At 35.6% G+C, this 22,212-nt stretch overlaps 1 long non-coding RNA gene across 1 annotated transcript; it reads right to left on the bottom strand.

Annotated features, from left to right (window-relative positions):
- Positions 1–9,325: 9,325 nt before the first annotated feature.
- On the bottom strand, positions 9,326–21,888 carry LOC107712962 (uncharacterized). The gene is made up of 3 exons (XR_001636845.1): positions 21,857–21,888; positions 18,987–19,085; positions 9,326–9,398 (listed from the first exon to the last, which is right to left on the bottom strand). It is a non-coding gene; the product is annotated as an uncharacterized LOC107712962 (long non-coding RNA).
- Positions 21,889–22,212: the final 324 nt, after the last annotated feature.

Below are 22,212 nucleotides of genomic sequence, written 5' to 3'. Positions count from 1 at the left end.
ACTCACCACTGTTTTTCCTGTCGCCTTGTAAATCAGGCCTACCAGAGTTGTGTGTGCTTATGTTGAGTTTGTTTGTTCTTGCTGAAAACAGTCAAGATTTCTTGCACCAAGACATAGTCATAATTTAGTGTTCATGACCATTTTGCCTTTCTCTGATCTTTACAGTTAAGACTTCTGTATGTTATGATTGGTTCCTCATACCAGCTTTAACATACATCAAGACCGTTCGAGTTGCGGAGTAATTTTTTTTTAAAGAAATTAATAATTCTCTTCAGAAAGGACGCATTAAATTGATCAAAGGTGCAGTAAAGATTTTTATTTCAATAAATGCTGTTCTTTTGAACTTCCTAGTCATCAAATGTATCACTGTTTCCACAAAAACATTAAGCAGCACAATTATTTTTAACATTTATTATAATAGGAAATGTTTCTTGAGCAGCAAAGCAGCATATTAGAATGGTTTCTGAAGGATCACGTGACACTGAAGACTGGAGTAATGATGCTGAAAATTCAGTTTATAATATATTAAAAACTGTTATTTTAAATTGTAATATTATTTCACAATTTTACTGTTTTACAGTATTTTTAATCAAATAAATGCAGCCTTGGTGTGCAGAAGAGACATTTCTTCAAATAGGTACAATTAAATAATCTATTCTAATTATAATGCTGCACTAATGCTAAAAATCTTCCTGTCTTTGTCAGTAATTGAAATAACTTTCTCATCTGAATTCAGCATAGTCATGCTGCCTTCACATGCTATGAGAAATGTCCTACTTCCCACTTCTGAAGTGGAGTTTGTCATGTTCAAGTGCTTTGTTGTCTGATAGAATAGGAATCATGGAGAACACCAGGCTCATTCTTACCTCTTTCTTGGGGAAATCTTATTAAAGCCTAAATGCAGCCTATTGAAGATGCTCAACCAATGTTAAATGGATTTTGAATAATGAAGCATCTCATTCGTTGAAACCATATAAACATTAGCCTGCTCACACTATTGTATCGGCTACATTCACTTAGATAAATGCTGTTATGCAAATGCAATGCAAATAAATGTTGTTTTCACTGAGTAAAATACAAAACAACATGTATAAAATGATTATTTACATACATAAATACATTTGACTGTAGCAGCAAGAGAAAGCAACGCAGATTAAGTGGGAAAAACTAATAAAACTTAAAGACACCCTGTGGTGAAAATCAAGCTTTTAACTCTGTTTACATGTCTCTCTGGTGTTTTAATATGCTTAAAGACAAACCATGTGACAATTTATCAGTCAACACCATTTCTGAGCATTTTCTCCTTAAAACTGCAGTTTACCAAAGCCAGTTCCAAAAACGTTGCTTGATACCGCCTCTGTTTTCTACGTCATAAATATTTAACCAATTCAATCCCCGGGCGGGGCTTTTCATTCTTTTAGGTTTCTATTTACAACGTGTTTTTGCAGCCAATCACAGACATGTCTGTATAATGTTATGTCCCCCTTATGTCCCCACCAATGTCAAAATCAAACCTACACCCGTGGTAGAATTTACTACTTAAGTTAACTGAGTGAAAGTGGAGCAGGTCCGAGCTGATGAGCTTTAGAGGAGGCGGGGACTATTCATATATTCATAGATCCGTACACTAAATGAGGTATTTACATTCAAGCCATATTAAAGCAGCACTATGTAACATTTTCTGTGTTCAAAATTTGCTAAATGTATATAATGAGCGATTACATCATGAATTCGTCTTCCAAACTCCCAGTCTTTTACCGTTAAATTCACGGTCATTTTTTACAGTGTACCACCCTCCACCGCATGCAACCGCGCCGCTGCCAGACCCTCTGCAAACTGCAGCTTTATCTAACACTGCACAGAGGTTCCCTCTCAAACCTGAGGGGCTTCTGGAATGTTACCACTGGGGATTCTTTAATACTGAGGATTTTTTCTTCCTTTAAAGAAGGCAACCAACAGATGCAGGAAGTCAGGGAATTCCACAAATTCCAGCCACACTGCTTGGAACCAGTGATATTGTAGACTGGTAACACACTCACATTTACATTCGTTAATAACCCTGCTATTAAAGATGAAAATGGTAATGGTGTTATGTGCTTATGCTATCCCTACAGGAGATATTCCTCTGTGGGGATTCAGTATGCTTTTGACCGGCTGCCCACATCACAGTCCCTCATTTCAATGCTGGAAAAGTCACCCATAATACATGCTGCACAGGTATACACACACACATTTACTAACTTAATCTAAATGTGTACATTGCATAGACTTATATGTTTATATATAGCTAGTTATAAATACTAAACCCTACCCCTAACAGAAAACCTTGTACTTTTTTACATTTAAAGCAGCACTATGTAACTTTTTCTGTGTTCAAAATTTGCAAAATGTATATATTGAGCGAGTACATCATGAATTCATCTTCCAAACCGCGTTTTTGTCTTATTCCGAATCACTACGGTACACTTATAATAAGTACTTATATTTGGACTATTGTAGCCTGGTCACCGCTGCGGAGTAACACATACCTGCGTGAATCGCCAGAGACATAAACTTAGAGAAGTAGCTCCGGTTGGAATGTTCTTCCGCGGGATCTGTGCAGTTCTGTTCATTAACAGCTAGAGCGCCAAAAGTTACATAGTGCTGCTTTAAGGCATAAAGAAATAATTTTCATGGGGAAAAAAACATTTAAATGTGTGATTCTGAATATTCAAAATACGTTTTACAGGATAAAATTAGCCACTGCAGGCAGACTTTAACAGTCAGCAATGGTTCCCGCCTCTGCCAAAATGTATGACTCGGAAACTCAGGTATGAGTTTCCCAGTTGTGACTTGATAAACCTTATGTCCAATTTCCAATCAGGAACCTTGTAATTACGATAATTCCGCATAGGAAGGCAGCATAAGTCCAAGAACATGTATTAAGAAAGTATAGATAAAGAAAAAGATTTCATGTTGACTTTTAGTTTAAAGCCATTAATCTATTTAAACAACTCTGCTTTTCTCTTCTCTGATTTACAACCCAACAAGCATGACATTAGGCTGCAAAGACTCAACATTTCAATAGACGTTCAGCAACATCAGTCATGGAGCGAAAAGGAAACGTGAGCAGATTAAAACTTGTGCACACAGTCTGTTTCAAGTTAACCGCGTGTAGACTTAAGGAAGAAGTCGAGGAAGCTCCACTTTCAAAATGGTGCATCACTGGCACTCTTGGAGGCCTCATGTCCCACAAACACAGAGCTTAAGAGCAGTAATGCAAAGCAGATTTACAGCAGAAAATCTGCACAGAACAACTGTATAGCAAGGGGCGCGAACAAGTGTACAGAGCCTTTCATCTGGTTTTGGCAGCAAACGCGGATTTTCTTTCTCTTTACTTCTTCCTGACTCTGTGTCACTCTTTATTTCCTTCTGATTTAGTGATCTGATATGTTCATACTCATCTGCGATGTGACAGTCTGACTAATGCAGGAGCCTACAGTAAGTGCAATTTAACTACTTTCATTATTATCTACACTGTAAAAAAAATTCCGTAAAATTTACGGTAGAAAACCGGCAGCTGTGGTTGCCGGAATTTTACCGTAAAAAATATGGTAGCAACGTTTTAGGTTTTACGGTTGTAACTTAAATTTACAGTTAAATACCGTAATTTCATTAACTGATAAAATGTTATTATATACCAACCTATTGAAGTACTAAAATCTGTTTTGTACCTTTGTAATACACTGATAACCACCAAACGCAGGTGGTGATGAGAAAGTCACACGATGAACCAAAGCCTATCACAAGCAGCTTTTAAATAATAACATATATAGAAGGTGCACAGTGTCATTCACACAAACACCAAACACCATCATGGTAACACACATGAAACTGAAATAATGCAATAAACATTAACTGAACAACATTAGGTGTAACGCACAACGCTAATATACAAAACTGATAAGAAAAAACTAAAAAGAAACATAGTTATTTCAACAAAAAAACATCAAATTTGAAATGTAACACAGGGAATTCTGGGAATGTCAATTTACGGTTATTCACTGTAAATTATACGGTCTTTTTCACTTCCAAATACGGTATACTACCGTAAAATTAATGTCCAATACATGTAATGTCCAATACAGTTTTTCACCGTATATAGTAGGGGAATTTACCGTTAACCATTTAACAGGATTTTACTGTAGCATTTTTACAGTCTTTTACCGTTAAATTCACGGTCATTTTTTACAGTGTACCACCCTCCACCGCATGCAACCGCGCCGCTGCCAGACCCTCTGCAAACTGCAGCTTTATCTAACCCTGCACAGAGGTTCCCTCTCAAACCTGAGGGGCTTCTGGAATGTTACCACTGGGGATTCTTTAATACTGAGGATTTTTTCTTCCTTTAAAGAAGGCAACCAACAGATGCAGGAAGTCAGGGAATTCCACAAATTCTTGTTTGTCACTGAGTAATCCTGTTACCAGCCCTGTGAATATGAAACGGTGTAAACATGAAAAATAAATAATTCCTTTTTTGCTTTTTTTATTTATTATTTTTTCTGGAGGGGTGAGCATGTACAAGAAGGCCTTGCTTCTTTGGGTTACAGACCTGTTGTGACATCTGCATCTGCATCATGTTTGCTTTACAAGGACAGATTTAAATGCTGTACTGTATCTCAACCTGCTAAATTGCTGCCATAATTCTAAATGCATTCTAAATGGTTGCTAGGGTGGTTACTTAGTGGCCCAGGTCAAATTAGCCCATTCTCAAGTTCTATTTAAGGAATCATTCATGTTCGCAACATAAATGCTGTGAGATGAATTATAATAGGCCTGTTTGTTTAATATTGTAAGTTGATTTATTTATTCATTCATTCATTATATGTTTATTTTTTATTTATTTATTTATGTTTGTAATAGTAATGCTTGAATTACCAAATACTTCTAACTATATTATCCATATTTCCGTCATAGCTAATAGATGACTGTGTGGTAACTGGTGATTTAATTTGCTGTACAGTGATCATAATAGACAATCCAGATGGTGTCAGTCCAAAAACACCTGTAGTTCTTCACAATAATTTGTGCCATTGTGACATTTATTGCCATTTACAGCCATATATTGTCAAGAGCTTTGAGTCCATTTTCTTATATTGACAGCTAGCGGTTTAAATGGGTACTGCAGTCTAAAATCAAAATATTGGAGAGAGTTGTTTGTCCCGCCCCCTCCTCCCCATCAGACTGGATGCTCACATGGGTTGCCACATTAAGGACACACAACAAGAACAAGTGCAACTGATAATGGAAAGCAACGAGCCTTATACTGTAAGCTGATGAGTTGATTTATCCGTGTTTTAATATGCCACCGATCACAGATCTTTTGAGATGGATGCTGAGGCTTTTTAGGTCAGGTAGAATGTGCGATCTCTGACCCTGTTCGTTTGCTGGCTTCCATGGCTGTTTTCCACCAACTTGGCAACACAGGGTGTCGAAATAATATTGTGTAAATTGCCAGTGGGCGGAATCACGCAGATCAAAACAAAAACAGACATTCCGACACGTAACCCACATTTTAAAGTAGAATAACTGGCTGTAGCATTGTTTTTCTGACAAACAAGTATGTGAACTTAGCATGTTTCCTAAATATCTGCAAAATATTATTGTATGTTTATGCTTTAGTACAGTAAAAAAAAAATAAAAAACACCTTTAAACAAGGGTGTAGAATTTAGTAGATGCTATGACATGTCCCTACCAATATCCAGCAACTACTAAATTGTCCCTAGCAATAATTTTGATCAAACAATTAAATCTCTGTTGTCTGCCGTTATGTCCCCACCAATGCCAAAATCAAACCTACAGCTCAAAGAAAACCAGCTCAAAGAAAGTGCATTGCATTAAATTTGTATCGCACTTGCAAGTTCGTCCCGTGCATATGTTGCTATGGCTTTCTCACATGCACATGACATGATTTCAAATGCATTGGCCGCTTCCAGGCCATTCGGGTGCACGGAGATAGGCTACGTGCACGGCCTGTCGACTTTAATACTCCCGGTGGGATTTAAAGGTTCCACTCTCCTTTCGCTTTCATTAGATTATAATAACACACAGGGCCTATCTTCAAACACAGCATGCTGATGACATGCAGACCTGAAGCAGGGCCCTATAAGGGCCGGCGCTTCGAGGCGGGTGTAACAAATACAGCGGGATTATTAGAGTGTGGCGCGGCTGACGGTGGTGCCCACCAGCTGGGCCCATCCTCTCGGCTTATCTTCAGAAACGTGGCCCCTCAGGTTCAGCCAGCTTGAGGTGTAGAATATGCCAGGGCTTTTGCTTGAGTACCTATTTAACTGTTTAATGATTTTCTATTGATTTTTAGGGCCAATAGAGAGTGGGATAATCCACAGCTACTAGGGAGAACATGCTACTAATTGCACAAGAGTACATATCTATAAGTCGCCGGGAATATTTATCGCTGTATAAATGAAATCCTTATTAAAGCCATATGGGAAAAATCCACAGAGGTGAATAATGCTAACGTGTTTAATATCTCAATCATTTCTCCTAGACTTCAGCAAGATTAATTAAATGAGTATAATGGGCAGTGTCCTGCTTTTCAGATTTCTCAGAGATCTCAGTTTGAACTCATTAAAAAAAGCCCTATATTACCTAATTTTATAATGCTGAATACAAAAATATCAATAAAAACTTTCCACCACATACAATATTATTTTTCATAAAATAGGAATGAAGATTGTTCAAATATATATAAAAGCTTTAATGCACTTATCAAAAAAAAAAAAATTTTATTACAAAAAAATAATTCAAATTATGTAATTTAATTTACAATCTCAAAGGACTGGAGAAAGTGGAAATCAGGATTAGGCATACAATAATTTCCTCACTTTACAAATGGTTGTAAAAGCAAAAATGCTATGAAAGACATCATATTTTGTGAGAAAGTGTGATGTGCTTAAGCAAAACAGGCACTATTTGGAATCAGCACCCAAAATTAGTAAAGAACAAGCCATTTTATTCAGCAAATATGCTGCAGGCAGTCGTGGTATTAAAGGTGGAAGAGAGTGCTGGTCATTCATTCCCCCCACCTACAATCCCTGCCGGTACCGAGACTCAAACCCATGACCTTTGGGTTTCAAATCTTAATCTCTAACCATTAGGCCACGACTGCCCCACTTTCACTTTTAAATTCAACTTCTAATTATTACACATCAACCTGCACCATTTGTGTTCTGACATGTTGTGCTCTGGTGCTCATGTGGGCGATGCAGGTTTGAGTCTGGTGTGTTGTTTTCGATCCAATCTCTAAACAATCAAAGTGGCATAAGGCCAAAAAGAAAGGGCGGCAGATTTTGATATGTTTTTGGATGGCGGTTGGAGACAGCTGTGTACTGGATGTGGCAGGTGAGGCGAGCAGCTGCGCCCCTGTTGTCCTGAAACGAAGTGCGTGACAGATCATGACATCAGCCTCCCGCACACAGATGCCCATCACACGGTAGCTGTCCTGATCCATGTAACGCGCTGGCTTCTCTTGCCTTATGTGTGCTAAGACTAATATCATTTACTGTAAAACTCACAACCTAAACACATAAGGTGTGCATCAGCGGCCGGTTACATGTTAATTCATAGCAGATTATAAGACATAGAGACCATTGTTTAATCCACCTAATTATATTAAAAGGATAGTTCACACAAAAATGAAACTTCTGTTATCATTTACTCACAAGTTGTTGCAAACCTTTATGAGTTTCTTTCTTCTGTTGAACACAAAATACATTTTGAAGAATGTTGGTAACCAAACAGTTGACGGTAGCCATTGATGTCCATAGTATTTTTTTTTTTCATACTACGTAAATCAATGGGGAAATTCAAACAGTAAGTGAGTGTGAGTAAACGATGACTACATTTTTATTTTTGTGTGAACTAACTCCTTTAATATAACACTTGCTGTGGTTTAAGTGTACAAGAACAAATCATTTAAACATGTAAAAATACTAAACCTGCCCTATATTTCAAAAACACTAACTAGATCACTGGTAGATCACATATACTGTATTTCTGCTGTAGTTATGACAAATCTGATTATTTAGAAAAAAAAATTATTGATATATTGAATTTAACATAGTTAAATAATTTAATATATTAAATTAACCACAATTAATCTTGTGATCTCTTAAGTTATGTTCTGTATTCCAGAACTGCACGTTCTTCAGTAAAAACAGTAGTTATTAAAGGAAAATAAAAAGAAATGTGATTTTAGATTACATCTAGAATTTATGCATTTTAATGTTTATTTTTAATAATTTAATGATTTAGCTAATTAATTAATTAATTTCACAATTAATACAAATGTAACAATTTTACAAATGTAAAATGTAACAATTAAAATGAATTATATAAATTATATTTATTAAAAAAGTATTTATTTAATACTTTTAAGTAATCCTAGGCCCCCTGTTTGAGAAACCTGATCAATATCTTTAAATTAAACGAACCATGATTAATGGACATGGTACTATGTAAAAAAACAACATGGTAAAACTAACAAACAACATGATTTTAATTGCCATGGTTTTCTTGATATAGCATGTAAATGCTATGGTATATAAATATGGTAATCGTCCAATCTAATACCATGACTTTACCACCAACATACTTTTTTGTTACGTATGGACATTCATTTAAATTCAGTGCATTATGTTGTACTATATTTCTATAAAACTGCACATATGCACAAAGATGTTCATACTGCACCATATTGTCACCACAATGAACATTTAATGAAACAGTATGTTATAAAATCCTCAACTATTATCCTCTACTTCTAATCCGAATGCTTTTAACTCCGTTGTAATGTATGTAGGGCTATAATTAATGCTTCAGGGCTGAAACTTATCATCCACAGGACAAACTTCAGGCCTGGGGTATTAAATATTCCCTCGATCGCATAAATATGCACACACAATCTTAATTATGTCTTCAAAAGTAGAAAAGAAGAAAGCAAAACTACTCTATATTTGGATTTCCACTTTAAAGACGTGGACGATACAAGTGGCCGATTGGAAATTTTCAATGCGGTGACAGAAGCTGCTCCACTGTCTTGAGCAGATAAGAGACCAGCCATCAGAAAGAAGAAAAATAAACTCAGATGATCAGTGTCGTGCTCAAGCACACAGTGGGAGTGGATCAGAAACAAATGGAAGTCTTTGAATCTGGCTGGCTTTAATATCTCCCGCACTGTAACATCAGTAAGGTGACATTTCAGCGGCGCCATCAAGATCCAACACTGGCCACGGCGCTTCAGCAATCAATTCTCCATGCATAATAGCCTGCTAGTGTGTACGACATGAATCAGGCCCTCCTCTCCACCCTCCTTTTTAAGAGGAGGACAGCATTTATGCTGGAAAAAAGAAAAGGTCTGATAAGGCAGAACGCAGGGAACAGATATCAAAACTCCTTCATTTACAATAAAAAATACTACATATCACTAACAAACACTACCATTCAAAATTTGGGGTCATGAAGATTCTGTTTTAAGGAAATTAATACTTTTATTCAGCGAGAACACATTCAATTGATCAAAAGTGACAGTAAAAACATTTATAATGTTTAACGCATTACTTTCCATAAAAAGTAACTAAGTAACGTAATTAGTTACTTTTTTAGGGAGTAACGCAATATTGTAATGCATTACTTTTAAAAGTAACTTTCCCCAACACTGGTTACAAAAGATTGATATTTCTAATAAATACATTATATTCATCAAATACTCATGAAAAAATTTTAAGCAGCACAACTGTTTTCAACATTGATAATGATAAGAAATAAGACGTTTCTTGAGCAGCAAATCAGCATATTAGAATGCTTTCTGAAAGATCCAGTGAATTTATAGTTAAAAGTAAAACCATAAAACACACTTGTGTTACTTGAAATAAACTGAAATAAAGATATTAAAAAACGTCATGTAACTAAGCAATATTTCATTTACTTAATGCACTAGAATAACTGAATAAAATGTAATGAAATAATTCAAAATGAATTAAAACTATTCAAAAGATCAACTAAATTACAAGACACAATTATTCAAACTTTTGCTAAAATTAAAATGAAAACAAAATCTAAAATGTGAAATATTAATACAAGCTGTAATTGTATCTCAGTGATACTAACATATCATTGGAAGGGTCATTTGACACTGAAGACCGTAATGATGCTGAAAATTCAGCTTTGCATCACAGGAATAAATTACATTTTAACATATATTCAAATACAAACCAGTTATTTTAAATTGTAATAATATTTCACATTTTTTACTATATTTTCGTCAAAAAAATGCAGCCTTGATGATCATAAAAGACTTCTTTCAAAAAACAAAAACAAAAATAGTTTGAATTGTAGTGTACAGAAGAACATTTTTCTTTCCTGTGGGGTTGAAAATGTATGGTTCATCTGAAATAGATCAGATCAGATCCTTAAACTGTGCTTTCTACACTCTTCCTTATATGTCTGATGTTTGGATTTTTATACTCTTGACCTCCTGGTCAGGTGAATTATGTCAAGGAGCGACGAATGCCAACCATCTATCAGCGGCAAGTTTAACAAACAGAGCCACTCTTTCTCCTTATTTCCATCTGTATACTATCACAGGGCTGTCAGCACATGGATTGGCCTGCGGTTCAGCGGATAAAAGGAGAAAGATCCTGTTGAGTGAATAATCTGGGCAGTTTACAGAGAGAGGAGCTGGTGTCAGCCTGACAGAGTCGGGTTGCACACAGGTTTGAGGATTCACACACAATCCCATCGCCTCTTTAAGTTTGGACGGGTGAATGTGAAATCAATGGTACATCCATGTCAGAGATTGTTTGTGTGGGACTCACTGGCTCAGAAATGGAATAAAACTCACATTTCTCGCCTTGAAGAAAACAGAATGTGATAAAGTGCGGCTGAACTTGCTTTTTTTAGTACACACTTGCATGGATCGGTGTATTGATTTGACATTCCTGAAGTTTAACAGCTCTTGATGTCAAAGAGCTATAGGTTTACGACAGGAATACAGCGAAGAATGCAAAACAATGAATATTAATAGTATTTTAATTGAACTTTCAACACTTTTCAGAAAACAATTTACATTATTTTTAACTCAAGAATAATTTAAAGATAAAATGCCCCAAGTCAAGAGTCTCAAATCAAGTAGGAGTAATATTAATAGTGATGTTAAACTCATTACACAAACTAATTAGAGTGAGATTCATTGATTTACCTGCAGGTGGCACTATTACAAAAAATCTCATTTAAAACTTATCACAGTAATCTTAGGTAAGAGAGAATTAAATGGATAAGATTTCACACTTTGCACTACCAAAAATAATAATAATAAAAAAAGGTATTTAAATGTTTGTCACCTCAAGACAACAATTCCAGTACAATTTGATGTTAATAAAAATACAAAAATAAAATATAAATATAAACTAAATTATCTGAACTAAAATTAAAATGAAAACCAATTCAAAATAATAAAATAAAAACTATATAATAATAAAAACTATAATAGTATTATAATACTATACAGTATAACACTGAAAGAATCATATGACACTGAAGACTGGAGTAATGGCTGCTGAAAATTCAGCTTTGCACCACAGGAAAAAAATTTAATTTTAATATATATATTGTCAAATAATAAAATATATTAAAATCAATTATTGAAAGATTATTGGCAAACCTTTTAGTAACCTACCTCAGAAGTCCTCTATTTATAGATGAACATACTTGTCACAATGGTAAAAATTTAAGATCACATTTAAACATTTTATTTAAATCACTGTCACTTCAAGACAACAATTTCACATTTCTATTTTTGATGGTAACATGTTGCCAAGCTAACAATGTAATACTGTAATATAAAACAGTACAGCAGCCATAATATAGCCCGTTTTTAATTAAATGAAACTTTTTAATGATACCATGACTATATGGAAGGTCAGATTTGAATGCATTAAATTTAAAAAATGCATTAAATAAAAATGAATTCATTCCAATGCATTAAATAAAAAATTAAAAAAATAAAAATTCTAATGTTAAAATTTAAATAAAATAAAATAAGTTATATTAAATCAGTTATTGAAAAAACATATTGGGAAAACCTGCAGTAGTACCTCAAATGTCCTCTATTTATAATGAAACTTCTCCGTTAGACACGCTTGTCACACATATTGCGCAATGGTCTCTATCTCGCCAGTGTTTTGGTGCGTGTTGTAAGTCTATTGACACCCCAGTGTGTGAAGGCAAAGTTGCAGAAGAGCTCAGAGCATCTCTGTCTCAGTAGGGTAGCAGTTTAAGCTTGGCTTCTCTCGAGCCTGCCTCCACTTCATATGCAAAAGAGAGAGAAAAGCGCTGCAGTCTTTGGCTAAAGCACTTTCCTCTTCAAATAACCTAAAGTGACAACAGCGGCAGGATCACGGCCAAGTGCGTGGTGCCACTTGGTAATGTAGAATGCATTTAGCCTCTTCTGTGGCCTTGATTGTGCGCATTACGGGGGGAAACGAACAGGCAGCAAAAACAAATGTTACTTTTCATTCTGTTTTACATACAGGGAAAACACAAGGCTTTCAAGTTGCCTCTCTCTCTTTCTTTCTCTATGTCTGTCTATCTCACAGAGAGGTGAATGAACAGAGGAGATGAAACCTGGTAAACACAGACAAACTCAGCTACTTCTGAATATAGTATAGCCCCGAAACGACTTTGGACACTTAAGCCTGGGTTATTATTGTTGACTATAAATAAAACTATTCACAACATTTTTGTTAACTGAAATCAAGCTGAAATTAAATAAAAATGTATTAAATAAAATATCAAATATAAAAAAACATTATTTATTAGATGTATTTTATATATATATATATATACACACTAAAATTACTAACTGAAAATACATAAAAACTAAAACTGAACTAAAATAAAATCTGAAAAAATTATAATTTAAACCTAAAAAGTTAATATTCAAACAATCTAAAGCACTTAAAATGACTAAAAAAGTAACTGGGAAAAAAAAGTGTATTCAAAACATGAATAAAACGTATATAATAGTACATTAAATAAAAATAAAAAAACACTGACTATTAAAAAAAAAGCTTGCAATGTCAAAAGCAAACAAAATTACTAAAAATTAAACTGAAGACAAAGACATACAAAGACATGAAAAATAAATGTTAATTGAAAACATTAATAAAACCTGTAATGGTAAATAAATAATGTAAAAATAACACTGCCTTATGCTAAAAAAGCTAAAGAAATGTCAAACACAAATAAAATGACTAAAAACTAAAGCAAAGACATAAAAAATAAAAGCAAATTTAAAATATTAATAAAAACTATAATAGTATACTGTATAAATAATACTAAAATAACACTGACGTAAGCAAAAAAAACAAAAGCTAAAAAAATGTCAAAATCTGATAAAATTACTAAAAATTAAACTGAAGACAAAATAAATGCTAAATCAAAACATTAATAAAAGTTATAGTTGTATATAATGTTAAAATCACACTTAAGCTGCACTGAGAAATCATGAATGTCATGGTACTGAATAACAAAATATCAAACAAACTATTATCTTTTTGTCTTTTGTTTTACCACTTCAAACGTTTTATTGTGAAATGTTTTGCTTAGAAACTTGTGTATTTGTGCATCCTTCCTTACAATAAATGACATTTGCTTTGATTTGTTATCCAATTCAATGAAATTCAGATACTTTAAATCATGACTTAAATGCCAAAATACCTTTTGGGCCACCATAGACATATATATCTTTGAGCTAATGAGATGAATCATTTCTTACGTCATTCCCTCACTAGTGCACCAGTGGTGTTCCTCAGGCTCCCGCCCTCGGCAACGTCTCTTATTAAATAAGCACGGCTGAAGGGCCGCAGGTAGCTCCCAGGCTCATGCGAATTTAGGGCCTGTTTGGTTTGAGTCTTTTTTATTAGAGTGGATCGAGACTTAAGCTCCATAACGGTGCCGTGGTGATTCTCCCAGACACAGGCCCCCGTCCCCCCACAGGACCGCCTGTATCAAAACACAGGCTCTGTTGAAACCTACAGCAAAGCTCTCTCTCCCTCTCTGGCCTCATCCCACAATAGAAACCCAATATCTTGGAATATAGTCATTTCCTTTATTAATCAGTGTTTTTAGCTTTTTTTTTTTTTTCTGATTGTTGAACCAACTAGATATTTATTTTCGGAATAAAATGTGGATGTGTTTGTCTATGCAAGGGCGTTCTGGGACTGGGTCTCTATGATAATCCCCTTTTCTATGTGTTATATTTAGTGAAAGAAAAACATATAGCTGTCATTTAGAAATGTACAAAATATATATTTTAAGGGAAAAACATATAATTTAAGCTACTGTTCAGTAGTGGGGTTGGTAAGATTTTGTAATGTTCTTGAAAGGAGTCTCTTCTGTTCACCAAAGCTGCATTTATTTGGTTAAAAATGCAGTAAAAACGGTAATATTGTGAAATATTATTACAAATTAAAATAACTGTTTACTATTTGAAAATATATTAAGATGTAATTTATTTCTGTGATGCAAAGCTGAATTTTCAGCATCATTACTCCAGTCTCCAGTGTCACATGATCCTTCAGAAATCATTCTAATATGCTGATCTGCTGCTCAAAAAACATTTACTATAATTATCATATATTTTTAATAGTATTTTTTGTGAAAGCCATGATACATTTTTTCAGGATTCTTTGAATAGAAAGTTCAAAAGAACACACGCACACGCACACACACACAAACACAAACACACAAGAACAATTGCGAGACGTAAACTCAGAATTCTGCAAAAATAAAATAAAATATGAAATGCATGAAAAAAAAAAAGAATTCTGAGTTTTCATCTCACAATTCTGACTTTTTTCCTCATAATCGTGAGGAAAAAAGTCCAAATTGTGAGATAAAAGGGAAAAAAAAGTAATTGCCACATTTATTACATGGCAGAAATGGGCTTTCATACTTGCCACTTTTGATCAATTTAATGTGTGCTTGCTGAATAAAAGATTTCATTTAATTCAAAAAATCTGTATTAATAACAAAAACATGCAGACTCTGTCTTTATACACACAATGAGCTGACCACACACACACACACTCACTCACTCACTCACACACTCACTCACTCACTCACTCACTCACAGGAATGTGCAATACCATGCCTGTGATTCGGGCCACGGGAGCTCATTGGGAATGAGCGGTGTTCCAGAAAGATCTGTGTGGCCGCCCACTTCTTACATCACCGTGCCATTCTTATCACATTCACTAATGCTGCAGCTGCCCCTCTATGACATCATTTCCTGCCCCAGCTGGGTCTGTGTGTGACATAAACCTACACCAGAACCCTCTGACAGCTTTGGGTCAGGCTTTTATGGCAGAAACGGAGGGTTGTGGGAAAACACAACATGCTGGCACTGGATGCACAGATGAAGATCCAGCTGTTAGATTGAAAGCATCATGGGAAAATGCTAGTTCTCTCTACTTCTCATATCAATGTAATTTTACAGATTCGAAACATAAGGTCTACAATAAATTTCAGATTTATATAATCAGTTCCTGTTTCTTTAGTATAGTTGTGACTAACCGGTCCAGGTTTGGCTGGTTAGTCTCATCAGTTGGCACCTGTTGGCGGATGCTGGAACTACAACATCTGGACCTAAAAAGCCAGTTTCTCCATTCACATCTCTAAGAAAATGTACCATATGTAACAAATAAATAGCAAAAATTACTCACTATCAAAAAATGATCACTATAAACTATCCTGAGCTGTGACGTGAATAAACAAATAATTGGTAATTTTTTGTTTCAATTTATATGAATATAAAATGTATTATATTACGGAGCCCCTAAAGGGACATGGTGGTGGAAAAAAATTCGGGGTGGGAGGAATTTTTTTTTTTGCGTTCTCTCGCAAATATATTTGCGAGAGAACGCAAAAGTTTTGCGAGAGAACGCAAAAGTTTTGCGAGAGAACGCAAAAGTTTTGCGAGAGAACGCAAAAGTTTTGCGAGAGAACGCAAAAGTTTTGCGAGAGAACGCAAAAGTTTTGCGAGAGAACGCAAAAGTTTTGCGAGAGAACGCAAAAAAAAAAATTCCTCCCACCCCGAATTTTTTTCCACCACCATGTCCCTTTAGGGGCTCCGTATTATATACACTATATATATATATATATATATTGTCTCTCAAAAATACAGTAAAAATAGTAATATTGTGAAACATCATTACAATTTAAAATAACAGTTTTCTGTGAATATAAAGTAAAATGTAATTTATTCCTGTGATGCAAAGCTGAATTTTTAGCATCATTACTCCAGTCTTCAGTCACATGATCCTTCAGAAATCATATACTGATTTGTTGCGCTCAAGAAACATTTCTGATTATTATTAATGAAAACAGTTGTGCTGCTTCATATTTATTAGAAACTGATACATTTGTTTTCCTGATTCTTTGATGAATAGAAAGTTTCATCATAGAACAGCATTTACTTGAAACTGAAATCTTGCATAACATTTTAAATGTCTTTACTGTCACTTTTGATCAATTGAATGCATCCTTGAGTCATTTCTTTCCAAAAACCCTCAAAATAGCACTGACTGCTCCCTCCAGAGCGTATGAGAAAGTTTAAATAACGGACTCAGAGTCTGAAGTCTCTCCCTTTCCTTTCAAAACAAATATTTATCTTTCATATTTGGAGTCCCTTTACTTTGAGACGGCATCTATAACACATTCTCATCTCAAGCGTGTTTTGCAGCTCAGATAAACTAGTTGCCTCTTGATAGAACACAATTACCATCCAAGGCAGACAAGTCGGCCACTTCTCCCGAAGTTAGTAAACTTCACAATTTCCTTATTGTTCCACGGCATGAAAATAACTCGCTAACAGCCATACGTTTTCATTCTCCTGCCTCTGCGGAGGACTCGAAAATGAGACTTTATGTTTCATACACGCCGCATCTCAGTGGCTTCAATAATCCTGCAAATGAAATCGATTCTCTCTCTCCCTCTCACCAATTCAGATCCCAGCTGGGTTTCCCATATGTGGCCGTAATGAGGAACGGCAAAGTCAATCCCTTATATCGGCATACCTGCTAAAGCTCGGCCTCAGCAGAACATCCAATCCTTCTGTAATTACCCATAATGCAAACAGACGCACTGTGTCAGCCCCCTATTTTTTTTTTTTGAATAACGTCGTCTGTATTTCCATAAATATTGACGCATGATTTAATGCAGTTCATTATATGCTTCTCAGAGGTGTGCTGCATTATTCAGAAAAGTAGTGAACCCAAACAGTGCAGAAAGTAAACACGTTTGTTGCTCATATGCGTAAATTATTAGTTTCATCTCAAAATCCTAAGTGTAAATCTCAAGATACAGTCAATAATGATTTCCCCAGAATACCAACAACATTTCAAATTGTTAATGCTGCTCCATTGCTTTCAGAATTGGAAAAGAAACTGATTTTCTACACAATTATCTGCGACGTCTGCCGCACTTTTCCCAGAAATGGCTCGTTTCATGTGTATTTTGCCAATTGTGAACAACTGTATCATTTTTTTTTTTTTGGGAGGGGGGCTTTTCCGGCCACACAAATTAGATTATGCCGGCCAACCCACACTACAGCATCTCTACAAGTTTAAACTTCCTACTGATTGATTGATTGATTGATTGATTGATTGATTGACTCTTTTCGTGTTTTCAGCAAGTGCATGTGGTCAAATTCTCTGAAAAAGACTAATGTCTTTTGTTTATACCATATACGCTATATCTTGTTGTGAATTCGCTTCTGATGTTCAGTATTTAGTGTTTTAATGTAAATAGAAATAACTTTTCTGTGTTTTTGATTGTTAAAATATCATCCTAAAAAAAAAAAACAAATCACCTCATTTCACTTCCATTTACATTATGATCCCATTAGTTAACTTTAGTTAATGAATTAACTAACATTCAATAACAATGATCAATACATTCATGCCAAAATGCAGAGTTGTCACATAACAACTTCTTATGCAAACAAGATTAGGGGAGGCATAAGTACATTTGATTTGATTTATTAATTTATTTACAAAATAACAATTTAAAATGTATTAAAATTATATTTACATATATTTACACCCTAGCAAATGCATTGCATTATTATGATGAGTTTTGCATGGTCAATCACCACTAACATGTTCTTAAGAAACTGTAAAAATCTAGTTTGTTAAATTGTTTTAAGTTAAGGTGAAACACTACAGGTAAAACTTTTGTTTGTTTTTTTCATGCACTCAGATGTTGAGATTTTGGATTATACATCCAAAACACACTTTTAAGTGTTTATTGTATATTACACTTTATCCTCTCTAGATTTGAATTACAATTAATATTTTTAAAGGTCATTTTCTCAAAATGAGTTTTATTTTCTCCTGTACTTCAGCAGCACTTACAACAACCTTTACAGTTTCAATCCTATATACCATATATTCTGTAGTTATTTGTTTTTTCTGATTTAAATTACATTTTATTCCCCAAAACCAGTTGAAAATGTATTTAATTTTACTGTCTGGTGACAGTTTTGTTTTCTGATTTATGGAGTGATAAAAAGTCCCCTCTGTAAAAACCTTTGTTAACAAAATGACAAGAATTTTGATCCTGGCTTTATCCAATGTTCAGATATCTGCTCTGGAAATGTATGCAAATGAGTGCATATTTAATTAGATAATACTCCTAATCCTTTGCATTTTTAAACATGACAGTTCAGAAAACATGATGTTAAAACTTAATGTACTGCAATTAATCAGCTGGGAAAGTATGGTGACCTCTGTTTTATCCAATAGTGTCTTAAAAATAATTTGTTTATCAATTGCTTGCATCGACTGAACTCCTTCTATAGTGAAAACGGCATGATGTGAAAAGTGAGTAAGGTGAGGTGTTTGTGTGTTTATTGGCAGTCAGTCACCTCAGAGGTTTCAGGTTAGATCATCTCTGTGCTCGTCCTCACCAGTCATCCCGTGCCGTTCTGCCCTTGCAAAATGGCTAAACGGCCCGGTGCTGGGTTCTGCATTGAGAGGAAAAATCAATTATTCGACCCCCTGTACATTTCACAGCTCATTTTAAACACTATGGGGTGAATTAAAGACCACTTTATATGCATTTCCCACGATGACTGGTATCGTGCTGCAACACTGACTGCCGCCTTTCCCATTTCTAGCACTAAAGACGCCGCTAATGTGCTTCCCGTTGACAGGGTGCACATTCCCTGTCCACTGCAGCCGGCGTCCTGACAGCGAGGATGTGACAGCCCTAATGGAAGCTGATTACCGGGAGGCATCTATTAATTTACCCCTAATCACAACAAAGAGAGAGGCAGCACTTAACAGCTGTGAAATGGCAGCCGCTGTTCGGAAATGAAGCCCGGGGAAAAGGCAGAGGACACTGGTGCCGTTATTACCTGCCGCTATTGTGCTGATCATCAACCCGGCTTAGCTGTCGGTAACTCTATAGTCTACATTTGCCATCCTCTTTACCTGGGAGCTCTCAGTAAGTGGTGGGAAAAAAAGAACATAAAGGCGATTGGTTTGCACGTGGAGTGCCCGGAGAGATTGTGATCCAGGTGAGAAGCTGACAGTAACAGGTTTAAGCTCTCCGGCTTTATTTGTGGAGGAGAGGGGATTGTCGCTCTGACCCGATTGCGAGTGGTCGACTTCCTATCTGCTTTGTTTGAGAACAAAGTGTCCAGATGACCTTTGCCTTGCATGGCTGAAGAGAAGAAAATACTGTTAACAAGCACATGCCAAGCCTCCTCTGCACATGCTCTTTGTAAGAGAGGACAGTGCCGGACTGGATGAACTTAAAGGGATAGTTCACCTACAAATAAAAATGTGGGCATCATTTACTCCCCCACATGTTGTTCCATTTCCATTGAACACAAAAGAGAAGTTTTTGTTGCTCTTTTCCATAACACAGATGCATACGATGATGCAAGCTCCTAAAAGAACAACAAAGCACAATAAAGTATTATCATAACAGTCAGTGCTGGGTAGTAACGCATTACATGTAATCTGGATTACGTAATCAAATTCCAAAAATCAAGTACTTCTAATTAGATTACATTACATTTTAAAATGCTCACAATTAGATTACAGTAACTTTTTTAAGATTACATGATTACATATTATTCACGCAATGGCAGTAAATTATTCATAATTTGATTCTTTTTTCTCTTTTAAATTTTCCTTTCTAAAATTGTACTGCTTTTATACATTTATAAAGTCTTTTCATCAACTCACAAACCCTGGAAACCCTGCAGGGGTAATGTAATGTTTAATACACTTCATGATGTTGACAACAAAGAATGGCATATATTTTAGGTCTAAAGTAATGTAAAAGTAATCAAAACATATAGTCAGTATACATTACCTAATATGTGTAATCCAATAGATTACATTACAAACTATAACTTCCATTGTGTAATTTCTAATTAATAATGGACTACAATTTGTAATCTACCTAGCACTAGTTATTCAACATATGTAGCATTTTAATGTGAATATTATCCTGAAGGTCTTTTGTGTATTGCTGAAGAAAAAAATATCAAAAACAAATAATCTAATTCCAATTTAATTTTCTTATTCTTGCAAATTTTCTGAAGTGAGAATAATTTGTGGTTGTGTGTGTTTTTTTATTTTCCCACAAAACCAAAGCAGTTGCCTAAATAATAATTATACCGCAATTCTAGCATTTTATTGAGGAGAGATGTGCTGTTAACTTACTAAGCAATCAGACTTAAGCTGCCAAATGACAAAAACATACACTAAACAGTGAACCTCTGCAGGACCCTGAGGACCTGCAAGGAAGTGTTGAGGAACATCAAGCCAAGTTTGAGATTAGCATGTGATGTTTGTTGTGCCAATGTCGCCTGTACTCCAGCCCTTCCCTAAAGGACTCTTACACAATTATAGATCACAGGACATCTCTGCCGCTGTTAGAGTGACTAATAGGTTTTATGGGGCCTTTGGGAGCCCACTCATGCCAGCTATTGTGGAAGTCATGAGTTATATGATCTTACAATTATAAATATACACAAGGCGGATTTCCCTTTATCCTAATTATCTTCCCATTGTGTGCCGCTTGGCCAAGGAGGGGCACTGATGCAGTAAGCTGGAGAAAGAGTGAGAGAGAGAGAGAGAGAGAGAGAGAGAGAGACATCCATTGCCAGATTTGGCTAGTTGGCAGCGGCTTCCAGCCAGAGCACAGTTACCTTTTATTACAGTCATAATTAGAAACTCACGCTGCCAGCATCATGAAAAGAGGCTTTTGAAGTCACGCGCTCACAGGGTGTCGGGTGGAACCAACCGGAGGCCCAGAAAGTGTTCAATTAACGGAGGGAGGCAGAGCTCTGGGCCGCCGTAATATGACAAACAAGCCAGAACATTCCGTTTGGCGTCATATGAATTAATCAGTCAAACAGCGGTGGACATGTTGGGCTTACAGACGTTTGATTCATTCCTGGGGACTGATGAGGCCCGTGATTAAATTAGGGAGCTCTTAAGCAGCACGTCTGAGGGGGGCAACAGAGAGGTTTTTGAAAGAGTTGAATGCAGGCTGACAGGCAGATCGTCTGGAGGGGCTCAGACCCCACTCAGAAGCGCACTAATTACCTAATTACTGACACACACACACAACAGCTGCATCTGCTTGACCACACACACACACACATACGTATGAAGGTAAATGCAGAGGTGTTGCCTGTATTTGAATCTCATTTGATCATGCATTAAAATGGATATAGTTCACACAAAAATGGAAGTTCTGTCATCATTTACTCACCCTCAAGTCCAAATCTGTAGTTTCTTCCTTCTGTTGAACATAAAAGAAGATATTTTGAAGAATGTGTAACTAAACAGTTGCTGCTCCCCAATGACTTGCATTGTATAGTAAGGTAGTTGTTAAGTGTGGTATGGGGTAGGACTATATCTAAAATATGGTCATGCAGAATAAGGCTAGTACTAATAAACAGCCAGCCACTGTGCTAGTAATATGCATGCTAATAAGTTAATAATGAGAAATGGTCTCTAAACTAAAGTGTTAGCATGAGTTTTTATCCCACAGCATTTTCAGAAAAACATGTTGTTCCTCGTTGTTTGGATATAAAGAAAGACACGATGTTTGATTCATAAGCGAAT

Source organism: Sinocyclocheilus rhinocerous, unplaced genomic scaffold (assembly GCF_001515625.1).
Source record: "Sinocyclocheilus rhinocerous isolate Xijiao unplaced genomic scaffold, SAMN03320098_v1.1 scaffold147, whole genome shotgun sequence".
Taxonomy (NCBI): domain Eukaryota; kingdom Metazoa; phylum Chordata; class Actinopteri; order Cypriniformes; family Cyprinidae; genus Sinocyclocheilus; species Sinocyclocheilus rhinocerous.
This window is presented reverse-complemented; position numbering and strand designations above follow the sequence as displayed.